A 24,552-nucleotide genomic window follows, 5' to 3' on the forward strand; every position below is an offset into this window, starting at 1 on the left:
ATTTTCTTAGGTTTATTGGTCCTTCGTATTTCCTCTGCTGCAAATTGCCTGTTCACATCTGTCATTTTCTAATTAATTTGCAAGAGCTCTTTGTGTATTAGGGGTATTAAGCCACTGTCTTATATGTACTGTAAATATTTTCTCTTACAAGATCATTTGTTTTCTTCTTTATACCACACAGTAGTTATACATGTTTATTTAATCGACTCTTTTCATTTTTTCCTTCATAAACTAGTTACATAGTACTCTATAGTATGAATAGTTTTTTAAAAATATAATATTATTGACCCTGTTTCCTGTCTTACTAAAGAAAGCTTTTCTCATTCCATAGCTATACAAATGTTTTCCTGATTTTTCTTCTAATATCTTTACAGTTTTTCGTGTTTTATATTTGGTTCCTTAATATAGCTGGAATTTACTTTTGAATATTGTAAGATAGGAGTTGATGTTATTTTCTTGCTAATAGATAGCCAATTATCCCAGTTTCATTTATCATATGTACTTTGAATTGTATGTATAATGAATATTATATTTCCTCCCCCAATGACTTCCACTCCCAGATATACTTGGATCTACTTCTGGACCCTATTCTTTTCTATTGACTTATCTTTTTTAATATCAGTATCATTCCACTTTGATTCCAGTAACTTTAAAGTAAAGTTAGATATCTGTTAAATGAAGAACTCTCCCCCATTTCTGAAACAGAACTATAAAGTTCATTAGATACTTTTCTTCTCCAGATATTTAATAATATCTCAGTAGACCAGGATGCTACCTTCTTATAAACTGGTTTTCTCATGAATGAAGAAATGCAACTTTTTTAGGCAAATGAAGCTCCTTATGTCTGAAAAGTTACACGATCTGACATTTTTCAAATTCTGTTATATAATATTATCAATGAATTCACCTTGAATTTGGATTAGAATTAGCATTTTCTCTCAGCTTTAGATGTTATCTAAAGTTCAGACAATAGAGAAATAAGCCAATAAGGGGAAAAAGCTAGCAAAGTTATGACTGATAAAAATCATTATTTTGTTTGAATAGAAACAATTGAATTTAGCAATAATTTAACTGAAAAGTTAAATACTTATTACTCTTGTAATTCAATGTTTATTTTTGGTGTCCCTTCCCCTGCCCCCAATCTTTATCACTAATTTGCACCCAGCTTTAACTTTAAAAGCTTTTTATTCCAAGCTTCATTATGGATGTGAGAGAGCTAAAGTTTATGGGTTTTTTAATGCCAAGATCTTAACTAATTTTCCATCAAAGTCCATGGGTGAGTTGGTTCTTGTGACTTTTGCATAGGCTATTCCTGTTTGTAAATGTAGCTCCATAGGCATATTTCTCTAGATCTGTCTACGTTCAAGCAATCCAAATAGAACCGCCCTGTATGTAGTATATTACTAATTTATAACTGAAACTGGTACAACAATGATTCACGTGCTGTATGTAGTATCCATTACTGCTTCCTACGAACTTTGAATACATTTTTATTTTGGGAAGAATTCTGTCTGAATATCCACCACAGTGGATTTTTGCCCTCATTTCCGTAGTATTTATTTTGGGTGGTGTTTGTGAGATGATGAGGATCTATTTTGGTTGGGGACCCTATTCTCTTCCTAGAGGAGGAAGTGACAGCCCAGTGCTTTGTCTCCAGCTCCAAAGCTGTTAGACAGTTCAGACAGGGAGCTCTGTCAGCCAGGCACCAGGAAGGCTTCTCTCTTCTGATGGAACAACTGAACAATTGTTACTATTTACAATGGGCCAAATGGAGAAGTATTCTTAGAACAATAAGAAAAGGGAAAGTCAGCCACCAGACAGGAAAGAAGGCTTTCAAGCAACATCAAACTCAGAGAATGTGAATGTCTTTTAAATGTAAACAGTTTACCCATAGCACCTCTCCAAATAACAATACCAGGGGTGCTTGCCATGTGCGAGGCACTTGACTTACACTATTATCTCTAATCCCCTAACAACCATACAAGACAAGTGTTAATCCCATCTGACACAGAAAGAAACCGAGGCCAAAGAGCTTGTAATAACTACTCCATGGCTGGTAAATGTGGAATTCAAACCCAAATTTGTATAATACAGTTAAGATATCCCCGTACTCTTACCTACCTTTTTTTTAAATTAAAAAATGCATGGAGGTTTACAGTTCTTAATGGGTGAATCTATAATCTCCTTACAAAAAGCACCAAGTAGCACTGAGGGCTCCGTTGATACTCTGAAATATGTTCTTTCTGAGTTTCTCTGAATACTGCAGAGGCAATGGGAATCAGAAGAAAACTTGCTAAATGCTGTGTGATACTACAGCCTCCTTTGTCACATACATAATTATTCCCTCTCTATCACTCTCAAACTCTGCAAACGACCCGTGGGATGAACTCTTATTCTCTTACAGTAACTTCAAACCTTGAAGTCAAGTGTGTAGATTAGATATCTATATTCACAATAACCATCATAGTAATTTTTAACAGACCAATTGGATTATCTACGGCCCAAGTATGATATATGCATCTGAAAAATAATCATCTGTTTTTAAAAGAGTTGGCCTTCTTTCCATTAGAGTTTTAACATTTCACTGAAAACTTCTATTAAATGCTAGATCAATGAAGCAAATCTTACCTTATTTGTAGATAATTTACAATAGGGGAGAGGAGAAAATAATGGATCTAAAAGTGAGATGCTCACTGGGTTGTTTTGCATATGTAGTAATATATGAGAAAAAGTAAATAATTGATCTAAGAGCTATAATGGACCATGAAAAGTTGTTAGCTTTCTAGTTGCTTCCGATATAATGACACAAATAACTTTATAGTTTTTTGCTAACTTTTTCTTTTGTTCCACTGGGCCCAATCTGGGCCTGCTCTACACCTAGGTGGACAAAGGGGATGTTTGTGTGGTATTATTTAAAGCTCCCCTTCTCACTGACTAGTACCACGCTTTCATGCAAGATTTCCTTGTCCTCAGCTCCTGCAATGGCCTGCCACCAGTTTTAGAAATATCCACTCTGTAGAGGGGAAGGGAACTTCATGCTCCCACTAGCTCTTGTTGATAACATTTTCACGGATAGGTTAGTCATACATTAGTTACCATCACAGAAAGCCGGATTCTGGGCAAATAAATCAGACAAAGCAGCAGAGCACAGGACAGGTATGCGAAGTTAGGATGGTGAGAATAAGATGACTGGCATCTGGAACTCTGTTGAGGACACTGAACACCAAGAGGAGGGTGGGGTGGAATGGATAAAGAATGATAAGAAAGAAAGCATTAAAAGAAAAATAATTCCCCCAAAGAGGAGGCAGAAGACTTCCTCATCCTTTTTCCTAAGGTTCCCTGAAGCCTATGGTTGTGAAAATGATCCATCTATAGGACACAACAGACCTTAGCATGGCTGCCATTCCTACAGTCCTCTTCAGAGGGAAACTGCTGTAACTACAGCACCTGCTGAGGAAGTTACTCTAGGAAGCTCCTCAGGCATAAGTGTCCATATTTGCTCCACATCAGCCTGCTTCCCACAGACAGTTGGAGCAGCGTGCATGCCTAACCCAAAGGCAGTAATCTAGTCAGACCAACAGCCTCCAAGCTGGTCTGCCCTCTATGAATAATGGTGATTGCTTGCACAACCTACTTATTTTTACTTAAAAGAGCGATTGACAGACCAACTGTGGTTCTCCAGACTTCGGTATTTGGCAGACATTTTCTTGAAAATGAACAAAGTGTGTCTGTCATTTCAAAAAAAGACCTGGCAGTATGTGTTGTGAATGATAAAATTTAAAATTTGAAGTGAAAAATAAAGTTTTGGAAAACGTGTAGCTGCCATCTTGAGTTTGACAGCTTTCCAAAACTTAAACACTTTTTTTTAAATGCTGATGAGATAGGTGATATTAACAAACGTGATTTTTTGGATACCGCGTAATGATGTGTCAACGTTTACAAGATCTGCATATCTCATTGAACTAAATTTTCCAGATGACCAATACTTAATATACAAAAGCCACGAGTGAAATGTTCATTTAAAGTGAAAGGTAGATAAATGATTTTTTTTTTTAGAATAGTGAATTTTAATGTAACCGAGTAAGCAAATTTCATTGATATGATTTCAAACTTCATGTTGCAACTAATCTTTAAGAAACCACCACTTGCTGAGTTTTGGTATTCTATCAAAGAAGGATATCCATAATCATCTGGAAAGGCTATTAAAATACTCCTCCTTTTTCCAAATACACATCTGTGTGAGGCCAGATTTTCTTCACATACTTTAACCAAAACAACATAATGCAACATATTGAATGCAGAAGCAGATATGAAAATCTAGCATTTTCTTTTAAGCCAGACGCTAAAGAGATCTACAAAAATGTACAATAAATGTATGCTTCTCCCTAATTATTTCCATTTCTGAATATACAATTATTTTTCAGAAAATGTTATTTATGTTAACAGGTAATGAGTTGATTATTATTATTTTAAATGCATTAAAAATATTTTTTAAACTTCTCAATTTTAATTTCTGATATGGTAAATAACGATTGATATAATCCACATAAACAAAACCACTTTGGGTTCCTCAACAATTTTTAGAAGGAAGCTTAAGACCAAAAAGTAGAAGCTACTGCTTTTATTCCCGTTCCTTCTTGAAAAAGGTAGGTAACTCTGAGGAGGAACTACATTTATGGTTTCGTTGCAAAAGAAAAAACATCAGATACAAAAAATTCAGAAATGTCCAAAGGGAATTTCTGTTTTTGAGACCAAAGTCCCACGTTAAATATATGAAAAGTAAAATAGACAAAGACCCACACAACCAAAATACTTTCTTGGCATACTGATAGCTCATTAGCTAGGAATCCAGCATAGTGTATGAACGCAAAGTCAGCTTCTAGGTTACATTTAAACTAAGACAATAATTGCACAAACAGGTTTAATCATTGACAGTGTAAAAAAAGTCATCTATTTTGAATCAAGTGAGAGACTTTCATATTTTCAAAATATATGTATTCTCTAATGCCACCAGATTTAGTTACTAAAAATTGGGTATTAAACAAAGATCTTATTTGCATTGCCTTATTCACATACAATATTCAGATAACAAAAACAAAGCTAAAACTTTTAAAGTCATGCACAAGCAACTGCTCACCATTTCTTCAGAGGCTTTGATAGTATAAGAAAGATTATATTTTGGTGACGGTGGTAGTTTAAGTTTCAGTCAAATTCTGTCAATTACAATAAATTTCAACAATGACAGCCTCAATTGTTGAGCTTCCAGACTGTGTTTTGTCAAATACTAGCTTAAATAGGTTATTATCTCTGACTTAAAATACCTTCGTTATTAAGATTTTTGTATATATACTCATTATAATAAATATCTGATCTGTAGCTTTTTTGAGTTTTGGTGTAATATTGATTAATGTTTTTCACTAAGTAAGAAATAGGTGTATTTTAAAGAATACAGATACAGACCTGCGGTGCTGTCTTGCTGTTTTTATTATTGTAGTTATACTTCTTATACAATTGAAAAACTGAAAAAAATTTACAAAGTAGCTACATTAACCAAATTCAATAAAATCTAAGTTAACTATGATAGTTGAATCAAAGATGTGGCTTTCCAGACATTAAACCATTGCTGGCAGCAAGCCCCTGGCACTACTCTAGCAGAATTATTTTGGTTTGACATGAAGATACTACAGTGCTATCAAACGGTAAGATGGCTGTATTCACTCACAGCTCTTTGTTTTAACCAAACTGCAGCAAAACCTTCCTAGGTACAGGATACTATGATATCATTGTGCTTCACTCATGTTCCTATTAGTCAGAACTCTTGAGTTCATCGGGCACTGAATTCCCCTAATGGTACCAATTTTGACAGTGATCACCCAGATGATCCCGCATTTGATCACATCAATTATTTTATTACCTTTAGAAATGAAAATGCAAACCTTAAAAATTCTGTAGAGAACTTGAGTGACCTCAACTGTGTGACCTCAGAGTCCAGTTGAAGAAACCATGCTTCAGAGTAGAAAGCCTTGGCTGGAGCTGCAGGAAATAGCCTGCCTGCAGAGGAGATAGTCAGGGATGATTTTATTCCTGAAATTGGAAATATACAAGCTTGTCAAAGCTTTCAGAGCTATCCTAATTGAAGGGCCACAAGGTAGAGAAGCTACTCCTCAAAAGAAGAGCCTGGGGCTTCCCTGGTGGCGCAGTGGTTGAGAGTCTGCCTGCCAATGCAGGGGACACGGGTTCGAGCCCTGGTCTGGGAAGATCCCACATGCCACGGAGCAACTAGGCCTGTGAGCCACAATTACTGAGCCTGCGCGTCTGGAGCCTGTGCTCCGCAACAAGAGAGGCCGCGATAATGAGAGGCCCGCGCACCGCGATGAAGAGTGGCCCCCACTTGCCGCAACTAGAGAAAGCCCTCGCACAGAAACGAAAACCCAACACAGCCATAAATAAATAAATAAATAAACCCAAAGTTTAAAAAAAAAAAAGAAGAGCCTTTCTTTTTCTCGGGAAAACTAAAATTTACACATTGATTTCCACTTACCATTAAAAATAGGAAGTTTCCATGTCAAGAACATTTTTACTTGCAAATTTTATATAAAATTACTAGTGAGCATATTTTGACAACATTTGCCTCATTCTAAAATCTAAAGCAGAAGTCAGCAAACTGTACCAACTGTGAGTGTAATTCAGCTCACTGTCTGTTTTTGCACAAGTGTGAGCTAAGAATGTTTTAAACATTTTAAGAGTATTGTCTTTAAAAAAACAAAATAAAAAGGAAAAAATAAGCCAAATAATAAACAGAGAAGGTATGTGGTCTGCAAAATACAAAAGAGTTACTCTCTGACCCTTTACAGGAAAAGTTTCCAACCTCTACTCCAAAGAACTGCCTATTTTTTAAAAGTAACATCAGTCTTGTCTTGGGGGAGGGGTTGATAGTATTCATATTCTGTCCTCTTTCTTCTTGATCCTCTTTCATCCTTTACCTTTGCCTCGCCTGTTATCAAATTAAAGGCTTTTAATATATTGCTATATATATTTGTTAAATAAATACTATCATTCAGTCCTTTACTTTAAAAACAGGTGAGAAAGCAATTTATATTAATCCTCTTATTTTAAAAAAAACACTAAAATGAAATAGTCTGCTTAAAATTTTTTTTTGCTGTGGGACAGTAATCTTGAGAAAAAGAAAATGTGACCTATTTACCTTAAATACAGTATTAAAGCAAAACTATTCCTTATAGTCTTCAATTTGTCCTCTCATTCTTTTCTTTAGTAATAAAAAAGTAGGTCACTAACGTTCCCTAAGTTTGGGAGTAACTTGAAAAATGTTTAACCCGAGCTCAGGGCTTCCCACGCGGAATAAGTAATTACTAGACCCGGTGAAGGATAACAGAACATGAACTTCGCTTTCTAAAGCTCTTTTCCCAGGAATTAAAGCATGAATAATATTTGTTTAGTAAAAATCTAAATGGATTAATACTCTCTAAGCCTGCAGAGAAATTCACTTTCAGAGCTGCAAAAAGGTTTATAAGCTTCATTAATAATCCATTTTAAGTATGATTAAGTGCTTAGAATATTTTTAAATACCCAAGAATTAGTTGTTTGATTAACTATTATGTTCTCCTTTACCTGACTCAGAGAACACATTTAAATAGCTGAACAAATGTCATAATTACTCACTAAGGAAATACAATGCGGTGGGTAAGTGTCTGGGTTCTATGCCATCTTCGATGGATTATTTAGGAAAGAACATTTGAAACTAAGTCCACAAGAATATGCACTGGGACACAGACTGCTGATGAGAGCATTTGGTCCTCAATTCTGAACTTGAAAGACTAAAGAGAATAATGTTTTCTTCCCTGAAGGCGGATAGATGGGTACTTGCTAAGAGCTTCCTTAAGCAAGAAAGCTAGGATCCCTGCCGCATCCTCCAGCCCCTCACAGTCTCGGTTTCCTTCGTTCTGGAGTTCTCCACAGGAAGCAAGAAAGAGGCACCAGAAGAGGGACGCTGTGGAGCACCCTTGGTTTTCTAGGACTTGATCTACATTAACCTGTGCGCTGCCCGTGGGTCTAGATGGTGAGCCCACCATAACCGGAGGCATCTCGCCTGTTAAGAAATGCTGATCCAGAACTTAACTCAAGAAGCCTCGGGGTCATTAGGGCTGCACCCAGCACGCCCCTGGCACATCACGCACACACCTCTTTGGACACTAACTCTTGCCAGCAAACAGTTCTGTAAGGACTTTGGAGGAGGTCGTGCCCTCCAGGTCTCTGGAAAAACTGGTAAAGGTCTCTGAGGACACAGAGGGCACTGCCTTCCCAGCACCAGGAGAATCCTGCCCTACACCCTACCGTCCTTATCTGCAAACTCAAAGCGTGGTGTTCAGACCCCCGTGGCTGTGGGCAGCAGCCTTCCCAGAGCTGAGACTACAGGCTGCTGGAGCTGCTCTCCTGGGTGCCTCACTGCTGCGCCTGAACTTCCACTCTAAGCTCCGTTCTTTCCCTGACCCCTCAGGCCAGCTTGGACCCAAGTCCTGACATGTCCAGGTTCTCAGACTTTATCCCTCCAAGTATGCATGAGTCAGGGCAGCTGGGATCTCTGGATCTTAAAGCACCTCCTCCTGCACCACTCCCACCCCTACCGCCTGACCACACCTCCACCTTTGCCCCTGCTGGATCTTGACCTCTGGCGCTCTCAGAGCAGCCAGCCAGCTTGAAGTCTGAGCTTTGGCCTGTGTCCTATAATTCAACCTTGTCTCCTCCTCAGGCTTAATGTTCCTACACTTGTTTTATGAACTTACCCTCCAGTTCTGAGCTCTAGCTCTGCCTTGGCTGGCCTGTTACCTGAGTCACAGAGCCAGGCTGGCAGAGTCCCTAAAGTCTCTTCATGCCTATTCCCCAAGTTTGCTGAAGCTATTTCTGTGCTTCCAGATTCCAAGGAGTCTCCACATACAGGACAAAAGTGGAAACTAAGGGAAAGAGAGTTAATAGGGAGCACATTGTCCCAGTAAACTTCCGCTGTGAATGCTGGATGAGGAATTACTGAAAGGCAGTTCTTACAACACCATTGACAAGTATTCTTAAGGGAAGGTGAGACTTGGGTGATAGAATGAGATAGCTATTCACTGGAAGTAGAACAAGCCTGAACCGAAAGCTCATCTCTTTTACTTGGCTCCTTTCATAGATAAGAAAATGGAGAACCAAAAATATAAATTGACTTGACCAATATCACTCTAATTAAAATAGAGCAAAGTTGGAACGAGAGTCTTGCTTCCTGGTTGGGTATGGTATTCTCCACCTTTGTTCTTTCAACAAGCATCCACTGAGTATCTACTCAAGGCCATGTTATTACAATTTACCAATTCTTGGGTATATAATAGGTGTTAGAAAGATTCAAAATAAAGATAACAAAAGGAGCCATTTTAAGGGACAGTGATCTGGTTAAAAAAAAAAGTAAATATATCTTAAGTATTTTAAAGTAATCCAAGGTTATTTATGCTTGTGTGGTAATAGAAGTATACGTAATAAATAAATAGAAGTTTTCACGGGAATTCAGAAAAAAGAACCATCAAATTGGACTGTGATTCTCAAGGAAGACATGTTGGATGGTACAGAAATTAAACTGGGAGACAAAAGGTAGGATTTAGATCCTTTGAAAGGAGTGAGAAGGATTTTTAAGTAGGAGAAACTGAAGTTTTTTGTTGTTGGGGATTTAGAAGAAAAGGTTGTATTGTTTGTGTAGGGACAAATTATAGAACACCTTGGGAAAAAACAATCAAAAGTGTTCAGTAGGCACTATTGTCCAAATTTACTACCAAAATGTAGCTAGAGCTCCAATTTGGTAATGAAAGTATAAAAAGGTCTTGATTCCCAATGACCTCTGTGTCTCTATTTACTTAAATTTGCATACACATCATGATCTTTGCTTATGAGTTACAGAAGCTGAAACGAAGAACTTAGGTAATATTGCTTTCAGCAGTTGAATACATGCTATAAAAATAAAATCAAATTCCAGAAAAAGCAAAAATTAATTAAAATGGTTGTTATAATTTCATCAGAGCAAATGTCCAATACCATTATATCTGCCATGAAGATCATTTAACTGCAAAAATGTTTTTTTGTGATATTTTTAAGAAACTAAAATCTATTTTCATAGTTCCAGCTTTTATTCCATTTACTGATATTCCATGTGATGTTTATTCCACAAGAGCCAAAGCAAAAATGATCCGTGAAGAAGACATTGTTGTTATTGTAGTAATGGTCTCCACTAAGGATTAAAATGCTCACTATTTTACCTATAGTTTTGGGGAGAGATCAGTATTTTATACAAAAACACTTTTGGCCACAAATTAATTGTTCATGTGCCTTGCTTTTTTTAAATTAAATACCTTCTGACTGAAAATTGTTTCTCCATAATAATTGGTAATAATAAAATAAATGTATATTGGAAGATTTTCCACAAAGGTTGTCTCAGTATATTCTCATAAAGTCTTGCAAGGTAGCAATTACTGTTTTATTTTTTGATGGGTCAGGATATTGAAATCCAAATTAATTAAAAGTCTTTTTAATTCCTATAACAAGTCAATGGAAAACCCATATTTTGAGTTCATGGCTAGCTTCCCAGTACATTGTTCTTTTCATCAGTCTTGTATATCATGTGTTGATTGCAATGGAGCAATGATTGAAAGTCCCCATAAAGGTTACCTTAAAATTGTTTTATTGTTTCAGCCAAAGTATTTTATCATAGTCAAATGTGGTGATTTGTACTCTTGTGCTTACTCTGCACTGGTCCACCAGAGCTTTGCTTGGCACAGTTTTAAAGTTCTCACTTATAAGTGGAAACATATGCCCTCCCTCATCTCCTGTGTCTGCTCTCCCCTTATCCAGTATCCTCCCTCTCACCCGGATGCTGCCACATCTAATGAGCTTACAATTATTTTTAAACTTCTTTCCATGAGTTGGTATCTGCATACCAGCTGGGGGAAGACAATGTAATCCATCTTGCAGAAGTTAAACCATAGGTTATGTGAAGACCAGGAGGTAGTAAGAAGGGGATATTTGATGAAACTCTCCATAGAAATGTCAAACTCCATGTCACATTTCTATCTGACTCCAGATTTCAGAGTTCAAAATGTTTGTGCTAGAACCAATCAGTGGAATCATTTCAAGTTTGGAGAAATATTTCTCCCAGATTAACAAAGAAAGACAGAGAGAGAGTGAGAGCGAGAGAGAGAGAAATGGAGGGAGAGAGAAGAAACGGAGGAATGGAGGAAGGAAAGAGAAGCAAAGAAAAAGATAAAGAGAAAAAAAAAGGAAAAGAAAGAAAAAGAAAAAAAAAAGGGGGGGTGGGCAGGGCTTTTTGTGCATGCACGTTTTCCTACTCAAAAAAGTAATAATGGCTTAGCTAATTTGATTCATTTGGCCACTGAAGATGGTTTTGCTTAGAGGACAAAAAATTTCATCTGGCCAGTGGCCTTAATTTGCAAATTCCTATCAGAGGTTATTAATGGGTAAACAATGCTATGACCAAAGAACTAGACAAGGGTATATACATATTCCTGTTGAAGAACAACAAAATCACATGTGAAAGAACAATTTAGATAATGGTCCAGTACCATGTAGTTGTTAGGAGCTATTGCCTGAGGTTTCCACCTGAGGTAAAGAAGGAACATTACATGGCCCTGCCATGGCCATGGCATTCTCATCTCAGTAAGCATCACCACCAGCTACTTCGGTCCAAGCCTGGGACTCATCAATGCTTTATACTTTCTTCTCAAAAGAAAAACACCAGGAAAGGGATCTAAGAGAAAGAAATCTCCTGACTAATTGGAAGGTGGGCGGGTATGCTAACCAGTCCTCTTCATCTCTCTCATCTTTCTTCGCTGCAGCTGTCTTACTTTAAGCACCCATTTTGTTGTGCCAGTATAATTCCAACAGTAGTTTGACTCTTCCTTTCTCCCTAATCCAGCTACCATGCTCTTTCCAAAACACAAATAAAGTCCTTTCACTTAAAGAATTTATAATCCTTGAATGCCCTGCCCTTGCCTCAGGATAAAATTCAAAGGCCTTCACCAAGAATGCAGGGCCTTTTATGAGTCAACCCTTATTTAATTGTCAAGTCTCCACTTCATATTCTTTCGTCCCTCAAACTGCCCATTGAACAAACTTCCATGTGGTTCCAGAAAAGGCCACACTGTGTCATGGTGCCCCCCTGTCTGTGCACTAGCTGTTCCTTTGGAAGGGTCCTCTCCCCTGCTATTTCACCTGACTGGCTTGCTGCTGACCTCATCTCTTTCGACAAGTCTCCCTGCCCCAGCCTGCTTCCTGGTGTCAGAATCTGTTTTAGGTATCCCTCCGGAGGCTCACTCCCATCTCACGATCTACTTTCCCTTATCATGGCAGCTATCAGAATTTGTTCGCTTTTCTGTGTCCACACTAGATTTTTAACTCCTTCCTAGCAGGCACCTAACACATTCCTGGCACAGATAGATGCTCAGTTCAGTAAATCCTTGTTTAATGACTTAAGGAATTAATGAACTAACAAACCACATGGTAACCAAAAGAAATGAAGAGGAGACAAGGATATGAAGTTTGGGATGAGTGGTAGTGGTGGTAGAGTTGTTTCTCTGCAGTGTTACCTAAACTGGATAAAATGGCAAGAGTCCAAAACTGGACTGGGTTCTAGTCTAACTTTGACCCTAACAGTGCACCTTCAGGCTGGCCTCTAAACCTCAGCTAACTTTTCTATGTATAATATGACTCTCATATGTTTTTTGGTATGTGTGTGTGAGGATAAATAAAATATCACAATACCGTGTTTACAACATTTGCTAGAACATGCTAATAATTAAAAATCTAATAATTGAGAGTCTAATAAATAATAACTACAGTCCCTTGAAGTTCTTTCTCTGAGCCTACTGAAGTCAACCTGTTCAAATCAACAACCAAAGAGCTTTAGATTAGCAATTTAAGATAGTGAATTATCAATTAAGCAAACAGAAACTTCTTGTACAGGAGAGGGCAGAGAGCAGAAGCAAGAAGAACTACAATCCTGTAGCCTGTGGAGCAAAAACCACATTTGCAGAAAGATAGACAAGACGAAAAGGCAGAGGGCTATGTACCAGATGAAGGAACAAGATAAAACCTCAGAAAAACAACTAAATGAAGTGGAGATAGGCAACCTTCCAGAAAAAGAATTCAGAATAATGATAGTGAAGATGATCCAGGACCTTGGAAAAAGAATAGAGGCAAAGATCGAAAAGATGCAAGAAATGTCTAAGAAAGACCTAGAAGAATTAAAGAACAGACAAACAGAGGTGAACAATACAATAACTGAAATGAAAACTACACTAGAAGGAATCAATAGCAGAATAACTGAGGCAGAAGAATGGATAAGTGAGCTGGAAGAGAGAATGGTGGAATTTACTGCTGTGGAACAGAATAAAGAAAAAAGAATGAAAAGAAACAAAAACAGCCTAAGAGACCTCTGGGACAACATTAAATGCAACAGCATTCGCATTATAGGGGTCCCAGAAGGAGAAGAGAGAGAGAAAGGACCCGAGAAAATATTTGAAGAGATTATAGTCAAAAACTTCCTTAACATGGGAAAGGAAATAGCCACCCAAGTCCAGGAAGTGCAGAGAGTCCCAGACAGGATAAACCCAAGGACAAACACTCCAAGACACATAGTAATCAAATTGACAAAAATTAAAGACAAAGTATTAAAAGCAACAAGGGACAAATGACAAATAACATACAAGGGAACTCCCATAGGGTTAACAGCTGATTTCTCAGCAGAAACTCTACAAGCCAGAAGGGAGTGGCATGATATACTTAAGGTAATGAAAGGGAAGAACCTACAACCAAGATCACTCTACCCAGCAAGGATCTCATTCAGATTCGATGGAGAAATCAAAAGCTTTACAGACAAGCAGAAGCTAAGAGAATTCAGCACCACCAAACCAGCTTTACAACAAATGCTAAAGGAACTTCTCTAAGTGAGAAACACAAGAGAAGAAAAGGACCTACAAAAACAAACCCAAAACAATTAAGAAAATGGTAATAGGAACATAGATATCAATAATTACCTTAAACGTGAATGGATTAAATGTTCCAACCAAAAGACATAGGTTTGCTGAATGGATACAAAAACAAGACCCATATATATGCTGTCTACAGGAGACCAACTTCAGACCTAAGGACACATACAGACTGAAAGTGAGGGGATGGAAAAAGATATTCCATGCAAATGGAAATCAAAAGAAAGCTGGAGTAGCAATACTCATATCAGATAAAATAGACTTTAAAATAAAAAATTCTACAAAGACAAGGAAGGACACTACATAATAATCAAGGGAGAAATTCAAGAAGAAGATATAACAATTATAAATATATATGCATCTGAGATAGGAGCACCTCAATACATAAGGCAACTGCTAACAGCTATAAGAGAGGAAATCGGGGTAGGGGATTAAGAGGTACAAACTACTATGTATAAAATAAGCTACAAGGATATATTGTACAACACGGGGAATATAGCCAATGTTTTATAGTAACTATAAATAGAGTATAACTTTTAAAAATTGTGAATCACTATTCTGTACACTTGTAACTTATATAATATTGTACATCAATTATACTTCAATAGAAAAAGATTTTAAAAATAAAGAAACTATTGATAAAAAAAAAGAGGAAATCGAAAGTAACACAATAATAGTGGGGGATTTTAACACCTCACTTACACCAATGGACAGATCATCCAAAATGAAAATAAATAAGGAAACAGAAGCTTTAAATGACACAATAGACCAGATAGATTTAATTGATATTTATAGGACATTCCATCCAAAAACAGCAGATTACACTTTCTTCTCAAGTGCGCATGGAACACTCTCCAAGAGAGATCATATCTTGGGTCACAAATCGAACCTCAGTAAATTTAAGAAAATTGAAAACATATCAAGCATCTTTTCTGACCACAACGCTATGAGATTAGAAATGAATTACAGGGAAAAATACATAAAAAACACAAGCACATTGGAGGCTAAAAAATACGTTACTAAATAACCAAGAGATCACTAAAGAAAACAAAGAGGAAATCAAAAAATACCTAGAGACAAATGACAATGAAAACACGATGATCCAAAACCTATGGGATGCAGCAAAAGCAGTTCTAAGAGGAAAGTTTATAGCAATACAAGCTTACCTCAAGAAACAAGAAAAATCTCAAATAAACAACCTAACCTTATACCTAAAGGAACTAGAGAAAGAAGAACAAACAAAACTCAAAGTTAGCAGAAGGAAAGAAATCATAAAGATCAGAGCAGAAATTAATGAAATAGAAACAAAGAAAACAATAGCAAAGATCAATAAAACTAAAAGATGGTTCTTTGAGAAGATAAACGAAATTGATAAACCATTAACCAGACTCATCAAGAAAAAGAGGGAGAGGACTCAAATCAATAAAATTCGAAATGAAAAAGGAGAAGTTACAACAGACACCACAGAAATACAAAGCATCCTAAGAGACTACTACAAGCAACACTATGCCAAAAAAATGGACAACCTGGAAGAAATGGACAAATTCTTAGAAAGGTATAACCTTCCAAGACTGAACCAGGAAGAAATAGAAAATATGAACAGACAAATCACGAGTAATGAAATTGAAACTGTGATTAAAAATCTTCCAACAAACAAAAGTCCAGGACCAGATGGCTTCACAGGTGAATTCTATCAAACATTTAGAGAAGAGCTAAAAACGATCCTTCTAAAACTCTTCCAAAAAATTGCAAAGGGAGGAACACTTCCAAACTCATTCTATGAGACCACCATCACCCTGATACCAAAACCAGACAAAGATACTACAAAAAAAGAAAATTAGAGACCAATATCACTGAGGACTATAGATGCAAAAAACCTCAACAAGGGCTTCCCTGGTGGCGCAGTGGTTGAGAATCTGCCTGCTAATGCAGGGGACACGGGTTCGAGCCCTGGTCTGGGAGGATCCCACATGCCACGGAGCGGCTGGGCCCGTGAGCCACAATTGCTGAGCCTGCGCGTCTGGAGCCTGTGCCCCGCGACGGGAGGGGCCGTGATAGAGAAAGGCCCGCGCACCGCGATGAAGAGCGGTCCCCGCACCGCGATGAAGAGTGGCCCCCGCTTGCCGCAACTGGAGAAAGCCCTCGCACGAACCGAAGACCCAACACAGCCAAAAATAAATAAATAAATAAATAAATAAATAAGAAAATCCTTTAAAAAAAAAAAAAAAAAAAAAAAAACCTCAACAAAATACTGGCAAACAGAATCCAACAACACATTAAAAGGATCATACACCACGATCAAGTGGGATTTATCCCAGGGATGCAAGGATTCTTCAATATACGCAAATCAATCAATGTGATACACCATATTAACAAATTGAAGAATAAAAACCATATGGTCATCTCAATAGATGCAGAAAAAGTTTTCGACAAAATTCAACACCCATTTCTGATAAAAACTCTCCAGAAAGTGGGCATAGAGGGAACCTACCTCAACATTATAAAGGCCATATATGACAAACCCACAGCAAACATCATTCTCAATGGTGAAAAACTGAAAGCATTTCCTCTTAGATCAGGAGCAAGACAAGGATGTCCACTCTCACCACTATTGTTCAACATAGTTTTGGAAGTCCTAGCCACGTAATCAGAGAAGAAAAAGAAATAAAAGGAATACAAATTGGAAAAGAAGAAGTAAAACTGTCACTGTTTGCAGATGACATGATACTATACATAGAGAATCCTAAAGATGCTACCAGAAAACTACTAGAGCTAATCAATAAATTTGGTAAAGTTGCAGGATACAAAATTAATGCACAGAAATCTCTTGCATTCCTATACACTAATGATGAAAACTCTGAAAGAGAAATTAAGGAAACACTCCCATTTACCACTGCAACAGAAAGAATAAAATACCTAGGAATAAACCTGCCTAGGGAGATAAAAGATCTGTATGCAGAAAACTATAAGACACTGATGAAAGAAATTAAAGATGATACCAACAGATGGAGAGATATACCATGTTCTTGGATTGGAAGAATCAATATTATGAAAATGACTATACTACCCAAAGCAATGTACAGATTCAAGCAATCCCTATCAAATTACCAATGACATTTTTTATGGAACTAGAACAAAAAATCTTAAAATTTGAATGGAGATGCAAAAGACCCCGAATAGCCAAAGCTGTCTTGAGAGAAAAAAATGGAGCTGGAGGAATCAGACTCCCTGACTTCAGACTATACTACAAAGCTACAGTAATCAAGACAATATGGTACTGGCACAAAAACAGAAACAGATCAATGGAGCAAGATGGAAACCCAGAGATAAACCCACACACCTATGGTCAACTAATCTATTACAAAGGATGCAAGGATATAAAATGGAGAAAAGACAGTCTCTTCAATAAGTGGTGCTGGGAAAACTGAACAGCTACATGTAAAAGAATGAAATTAGAACACTCCCTAACACCATACACAAAAATAAACTCAAAATGGATTAGAGACCTAAATGTAAGACACTATAAAACTCTTAGAGGAAAATATAGGAAGAATACTCTTTGACATAAATCACAGCAAGATCTTTTTTGACCCACCTCCTAGAGTAATGGAAATAAAAACAAAAATAAACAAATGGGACCTAATGAAACTTTAAAACTTTTGCACAGCAAAGGAAACCAAAAACAAGACGAAAAGACAACCCTCAGAATGGGAGAAAATATTTGCAAATGAATCAATGGACAAAGGATTAATCTCCAAATATACATAAACAGCTCATGCAGCTCAATATTAAAAAAACAAACAACCCAATCCAAAAATGGGCAGAAGACCTAAATAGACATTTCTCCAAAGAAGACTTATAGATGGCCAAGAAGCACATGAAAAGCTGCTCAACATCACTAATTATTAGAGAAATGCAAATCAAAACTACAATGAAGTATCACCTCACACCGGTTAGCATGGGCATCATCAGAAAATCTACAAACAACAAATACTGGAGAGGGTGTGGAGAAAAGGGAACCCACTTGCACTGTTGGTGGGAATGTAAATTGATACAGCCACTATGGAGAACAGTATGGAGGTTCCTTAAAAAACTAAAAATAGAATTACCATATGATCCTGCAATCCCACTACTGGGCATATACCCAGAGAAAACCATAATTCAAAAAGACACATGCACCCCAATGTTCATTGCAGCACTATTTACAATAGCCAGGTCGTGGAAGCAACCTAAATGCCCATCGACAGACTAATGGATAAAGAAGTTGTGGTGCATATATACAATGGAATATTACTCAGCCATAAAAAGGAACGAAATTCGGTCATTTGTTGAGACGTGGGTGGATCTACAGACTGTCGTAGAGAGTGAAGTAAGTCAGACAGAGATAAACAAATATCGTCTATTAACGCATATATGTGGAATCTAGAAAAATGGTACAGATGAACCAGTTTGCAGGGCAGAAATAGAGACACAGATGTAGAGAACAAAGTATGGACACCAAGGGGGGAAAGCTGTGAGGGAGTGGGGGTGGTGGTGTGATGAACTGGGAGATTGGGATTGACATGTATACACTGATGTGTATAAAATTGATGACTAATAAGAACCTGCTGTATTAAAAAAAAAGAAAAAAGAAAAAAAAAACCTTCTTGTACATGAGAGGTGCAAGAAAGAAGGAAATTGCCGAAGGATTAAGTTCAAACATGAAGGGAAAAATCTAATTCACATTAGTTTCCACTATTCTTTAAATCTTCCCTCTCCTTTTCTTCCTGCAATACCTTGGTTTATTATATTTTATAGAGATAAAGTTTACATACAAATCTTATGTGTACAATTTGATTAATTTTGACAAATTTATATGCTCATATAACCAACACCACAATCATGACAGAGAATATTTCAAAAGCTTCAACATTTTTCTTGTCCTCTCTTCCACTCAATCCCTCCAGAGAAAGCATATATAAATTAATTCTATCTGCTGTTGAACTTTATATAATGAAATAACATTTCCTCTTCACATAGTATTAGTCTGTGAGCTTCATTCATATTACTGTGTATATGAACGGTTCTTCAATTTATATGAATATGTCACAATTTGTTTATCCCTTCTCCTGTTGCTGGACATTTGAATTTTTTTTTTTCCGTTTGGGGTTATTACAAATATAGGTGCTATAAATACTCTCATATCAATCTTTTTGTATACATATATGTTTATTTCTCTTAAATATATGGAAGTAGGATTACTAGGTCATGGTGTAGCTGCATGTTTCATTTGATAAGAAAACAAAAAACAGTTTTCCAAAGTTGTTGTATCATTACATACTCCCATCAGCAATGATGAGAAATGCAGTTGCCCCATAAATCCTCATGAATATTTGGGTTTGTCAACTTTTAAATTTTTGCTCTTCTTGTAGGAGTGAAGTGATATCACAGTATGGTTTTAGTTTGTATTTCTTGTTGACTAAGGATGTCGAGCAAATTTTCATGTGCTCATTAGACATTTGTATATTTTCTTTTGTAAAGTGTTCAAAGCTATCGTCACCCCTCCTTTTAAAAAAGGAAAAGAAAAAAAATCTTCTTGTAGGAGATGTTTATATACCATGGATACAAGTCCTTTGACATATATATTAAGTAGAGTTAGTGACATGTCTTTCCATATTTTTTAGAATTTTTTGATGAGCAAAAGCTTTAAATTTTGATAAACTTTGCCTTCTTCAAGGTTACAATGGTAGTCTCCTATGAATTGTACTAGAGATTGTATAGTTTTAGTCTTGACAGTAAGATCTATGATCAATCTTAGTTTTATGTAATGGTGTGAGATAAAGGTTGAGGTTCAATTTCTTTTTCCTGTATTTTTATCCGGTTGATCCAGCATCATTTGTTAAAAGGAAGATTCATCTCCATGAATTACATTGGTATTTTTGTTGAAAATCCATTAACCCTACATTATGTGTGGAATTATTATCGACTCTATTCTACTTGTCTAGTCTTACAAGTACCTCACAGTTCTGATTTCTATAGTTTTATAGCAAGGCATGAAATATGATGTATATCCACCAACTTTGCTGCTTCTTTTCAAATTTGTTTTGGCTATTCTAGGTACTTTGCATTTGCATATAAATGTCGGAATCAGTTTGTCAATTTCGGGGGGGGGGGAAGCCTGCTGGGACTTCGATTGGCATTATATTGATTCTCTAGATCAATTTGAGGAGAATTGAAATCTTAATGATATCCATTATTCCAGCTCATAAATATGGTGTATCTTTCCATCTCTCCACTCATTTCAGTCTGCTTTCATTTCTCTCAGTAATGTTTCATAACTTTTAGTACAAAGGTCTTATACTTTACTTTGGAAATTCAGTTCTTAGTATTTTATGTTCTTTGATATTATTATAAATGGAATTGCTTTTTAAAATTTTACTTTAAAATTTTCTATTAGTAGATAGCATTGATTTTTGAATATTGAACTTGTATTCTTACTAAGTGAACTTACTAAGTTTACTTTAGTTCTAGCAGTCTTTTTTTGTGGAATTCCTTAGTATTTTCTACATGTTATCTGTAAACAAAGATAGATTTACTTCTTCCTTTCTAATCCTTATGACTGTAATTTCTTCCTTAAATGTTTAATTGAGTTACTAGGAAAGTCATTTGAGTCTAGGGATGTCATCATGAGGAATTTTAAAATTATGAATTCAATTTCTATATGAATAGGATTATTTTACCACTGAGTGTGCTATTAACCATAAGTTTCTCATTGACCCCATTATTAGACCGAGGAGATTTTTCTTTCTAATTTGCTGTGAAATTTTACCATGAAAAGGTTTGTATTTTTTCAAATTTTTTCTCTATTAACTGAGAGAATTATTCTGTTAGTGTGCTAAATTATATTAGACTTTTGAATATTGAACTAACCCTGCATTCCTGAGATAAACACTACTTGGTCATAAAGTATTATCCTTTTTACATATTGTTGAATTCGATTTGGTAATATTTTAGTAAAAATTTTTGCACTTATGGTCATGAGGAATACTGGTCCATTATTTTCTTTTCTTGTAATGTCCTTGAAAGATTTTGGTATCAAGATTATGTTACCATCATAAAATAAGTTGAAAATTATTCCTTTATTTTCTGTTTTCTAAAAAAAGTTCTCTAAACCAGTGCAATCATCTAGTCTGGCATTTTCGTTCTGTTCAGGTTTCTATTACAAATTCGATTTTCAAACCAATTTTGGACACTTCAGATTTTCTCTTTCTTCTTGGGTCAGTTTTGGTAAAAATACTTTTCAAGAAATTCATCCATTTTACCTACGATGTTAAATATATTGACATAAAGTTTTTTACAATATTCTCTTATGATACTTTTAAAAACTATTGGATCTCCCTTTTTCATTCACAGTGTTGGTTAGTTGTATTTATCTTTATCAGCTTGCTAGGGCATTATAAATTTTTAAATACCTTTTCAAAAACCAACTTTTGGCTTTTAAAATGTTCTGTATTGTTTTCTTCTTTATTTATTCCCTTTTCTTTAATATTTCCTTTCTTCTACTTACTTTAGGTTTTATTTTCTCTTTTTCTAGTATTTTAAAACAAAAATTTGGATTATTGATTTAAAAGATTCCTTTTTTTATTATCAGCCTTCAAAGCTTTAAATTCTTCTCAAAATACTCCTTTAATTTCAATCAACAAATTTTGATAGGTTATATTTTTATTATCATTCCACTTGAACTATATGACCAGCTTTATTGAGATACAATTTACATAAAATAAAATTCACTCATTTTAATTGTACAGTTTGATGAGTTTTGGCAATTACATATAATCACATAATCACCATCAGAATCAAAATATATACTATTTCCATTACCTCCCTGCAAAATCCCTCATGCCTCTTTGTAGTTAATGTTTTCCTCTGATCCTAGAAATGTTAATGCCTGTTTCTTTACATCCTTAATATTTCCTTAATATTAATGTTTCCTCTGATCCTAGAAATCACTGTTCTTTCTGACACTAGGGTTTTGCCATTTTTAGAATTTAACATAAGAAAAGAAATACTATAATAGTCTTTTGGTTTGACTTATTTCATTGAGAATAATGTTTTTAGGTTCATTTACGTTATGTATCAATATATTAATATTATGTTCCATGATAGTTCTAGTAGTATTTCACAGTATGAATTCATCAATTGATGGACATTCAGTTGTTTCTAGTTTTATCGTTTATTAATAATGTTGCTATAACATTCATATAAAAGTCTCTAAGTGAACATATATTTAATTTCTTACTTCAATACATAGGAGTGGGATTGCTGAGTTGGATGATAAATGCATGTTTAAAAAAACTTGACACTGCCATACTGTTCTCCAAAATTACTGTAACATTTTGCATGTCCACTGTGTGGGAGTTAGAGTTGCTCCACATTTCTCATTGGCACTTGGTATTGCCAGTCCTTTTAATTTTAGCCATTTTAGTGAGCCTGTAGTGGGATCTCATTGTAGTTTTAATTTACATTCCCCTGATGACTAGAGATGTTGAGTATACTTTCATATGCTTATTTGCCATCTGTATATCTCCCTTTGTGAAGAATTTGTTCAAATCTTTTGTCAAATTTTTCATTGTGTTTGTCTGCTTACTATGGGATTGTAAGAATTCTTTATAGATTCTGGAACAAGCCCTTTGACAGACATATGCTTTGCAAATATTTTCTCTCAATCTACAGCTTGCCTTTTATTTCCTTCAGTCAGTGTGTCTTTCTAGAGCATAAGTTTTTAATTTTGCTAATGTCGATTTTAGCAATGTTGTCTTTTATAATCAATGTTTTCTGTCCCCTGTTTAATAAATCTTTGATTAACTCAATATCACAAAGATTTTCTCCTATGCATTTATCTATGAGTTTTATTGCTCTTGTATTGGGGTCTATGATCCATTTTAGTTCACTTTTGCTTATAAAATGTCATAAGTGTCAAGGTTAATTTTTTTAATTCATAGAGATATACAATTATTTCAGCACATTTGTTAAAAAGACTGTCCTTCCCATATTAAATTACCTTGGCACCTTTGTTGAAAATCCATTGATCATGTAAGTGTGGTTCTATTTCTGGATTCTATTCCATTGATCTAATTGTCTATCTTTATACCATTGCCATACTGTCTTGAACACTGTAGCTTTATAATAAATTATGAAATTGAGTAATGTAAGTCCTCCAAATTTGTTCTCCATAAATAAAGGCTAATCTCCTTAATATATAATAGCTCCTAGAAATCAAGATTAAAAACCCACCAAAAATAGAAATGGGCAAAGGACATGAATAAAAAGTTCACAGAAAAATAAATTAAAATGTCTCTGAAAGTTATGACAATATGTTGTCACACTCATGATAAGAGATCAAATGTTAAAGCTACTCTAAGACAACATTTGTCCTCTATTGGATTAGCCAAATCCAGAAGTTTGACACACATTCTCTTGGTGAGGATGTAGAGAAACAGGCATTCTCACACATTTGGAGGGAGAAAAGAAAATTACAATTCTTAAGGAAGGGAGACGGGAAATATCAACATTACAAATGCATTTAACCTTTAAGTCAGGGAAACTGGATCCCAGAATCTAGCTTTTAGTTATACCTGTACCCAAACAAAATAGCATATGCAAAAGTTTGCATCTTGCAGCATTGTTTGTAATAAAAGAGACTGGAAACTATGCAAGAGTACAGCAACTAGAAGACTGGTTGAATGAAAACTAAAACATTTATATATTGGAATACTATGTGACCGTCAAAAAGAAAGAGGAGGATTTCTACATACTGCTATGGGGAAATCTCTACATTTTTAAATGAAAAAAAAGCAAAGCATAGAAGAGTAAGCTCAATCTTTTGTACAAGAAACAGAGGTATAAGAATATTTACTTGGGGGCTTCCCTGGTGGTGCAGTGGTTGAGAATCTGCCTGCCAATGCAGGGGACACGGGTTCGAGCCCTGGTCTGGGAAGATCCCACATGCCGCGAGCGACGGGCCCGTGAGCCACAATTACTGAGCCTGCGCGTCTGGAGCCTGTGCTCTGCAACAAGAGAGGCCGCGATAGTGAGAGGCCCGTGCACCGCGATGAAGAATGGCCCCCACTTGCCACAACTGGAGAAAGCCCTCACACAGAAACGAAGACCCAACACAGCCATAAATAAATAAATAAATAAAATTAAAAAAAAAAAAAAAAAAAAAGAATATTTACTTGGATATGCATAAACAATAATATAAAGATAAATAGAAATTCAGTAATAACTTAGAGTGTGTGTGGGGAGAAGGTGGTGGGTGGGGACACTTCTCAGGGTACATTCTTGTATAGTTTTAATTTTTGAGCCATGTTCAAAAAAAAATTTTTTTAAGAGAAAATAAACTCAAGGAAATCCAGGGAAATATTATAAGAATGTTGTAATAACATACTCGGGTTTCTGTCCTACTAGATGTGGTTTGGTGGGGTGATAGCATGTGAGGGAATCTTGCCTTCCAGGAAGGCGGGGCAGGGTCTAG

This window comes from Balaenoptera acutorostrata, chromosome 14 (assembly GCF_949987535.1).
Source record: "Balaenoptera acutorostrata chromosome 14, mBalAcu1.1, whole genome shotgun sequence".
Classification (NCBI taxonomy): Eukaryota; Metazoa; Chordata; class Mammalia; order Artiodactyla; family Balaenopteridae; genus Balaenoptera; species Balaenoptera acutorostrata.